At 59.0% G+C, this 1,247-nt stretch overlaps 1 long non-coding RNA gene across 1 annotated transcript; it reads right to left on the reverse strand.

Annotated features, from left to right (window-relative positions):
* Positions 1–287: 287 nt before the first annotated feature.
* On the reverse strand, positions 288–891 carry LOC306740142. Its single transcript, XR_013771042.1, has 3 exons — positions 764–891; positions 507–670; positions 288–415 (listed from the first exon to the last, which is right to left on the reverse strand). It is a non-coding gene; the product is annotated as an uncharacterized lncRNA (long non-coding RNA).
* Positions 892–1,247: the final 356 nt, after the last annotated feature.

Here is a 1,247-nt window from a genome sequence, read left to right on the forward strand (position 1 = left end):
TTTTATGCCTGCTGTTAAATATGCAATGAAGACACATGAAACAGGATTGTGGGGTAATCACCTGAAGGAAGGAAAAGCTCAACTGCAGCAGCTGCTTCCATCATCTCCGTTTTGTCTGAGGAGAAATCTGTAACACAGAGAACCATCAGGACTGAGTTCATCTGAACCACGAGAGACCCACAGAGCAGCTGGTCTCCTGGATGAAGACCACGTACCTCTGAGAACCCTACTCCTTTTGTACCTCCTCTGGGAAGAAGTCGAGGCCCTGGGGGCAGAGGATGTGGCTGTCGAGGTTGGTGGAGTAGAAGTCGCGGAGGCTGCCCTCTTCTTCTTCTGGTCCCTCTCCAGCACGTACCTCTTCAGGTGGTCCATGCTGGAGCCCTTTGAAGTAATGCGGGCTCTCCTGAGCCACATGCTGTAGCCGTGGAGAGGGACGAAGCCTCGTTGGATGACAACAGGAAATGCTTCTCAGTGACGTTTGGATCACGACTCGCTCTGTGACTCACCTCTGCACTTCACACCTGCAGACTCCCGGTAGAGAGTCCAGCGTGGTCCTGAACCCGCCGGCTGTCCTGCACTCCCTCAGAGGAGGAGCCGTCCTGGACGGCAACAGCTGCTGCAGGGACGACGCTGCACAGCCCTCCCTTCAGCCTTCTGGTGCCGAGAGAACCTGGAGACAGACAGAGTGTTCTTAGACTCTTCATCAAACAATAAGTCACAGTACAGATGGTAAAACATCAGAACAGCTCCATGTTGAACTCACCACTGGGTCAGGGTCCTCTGGTTCAGCTCAAACAGCTGGATCTCCGTCTGAGCCGTCAGCCTCATGGCCAGCACTCTCTGGATGTTCATGTAGTCCTCCAGGACGAGGGACCACCGGGTCCTCCAAGACCAGGGACCACCGGGTCCTCCAGGACCAGGGACCACCGGGTCCTCCAGGACCAGGGACCACCGGGTCCTCCAAGACCAGGGACCACCGGGTCCTCCAGGACGAGGGACCACCGGGTCCTCCAAGACCAGGGACCACCGGGTCCTCCAGGACCAGGGACCAGGGACCACCGGGTCCTCCAGGACCAGGGACCACCGAGTCCTCCAGGACCAGGGACCAGGGACCACCGGGTCCTCCAGGACCAGGGACCACCGGGTCCTCCAAGACCAGGGACCACCGGGTCCTCCAGGACCAGGGACCACCGGGTCCTCCAGGACCAAGGACCAGGGACCACCGGGTCCTCCAGGACCAGGGACCA

This window comes from Taurulus bubalis (genome assembly GCF_910589615.1).
Source record: "Taurulus bubalis genome assembly, chromosome: 1".
Lineage (NCBI taxonomy): Eukaryota > Metazoa > Chordata > Actinopteri > Perciformes > Cottidae > Taurulus > Taurulus bubalis.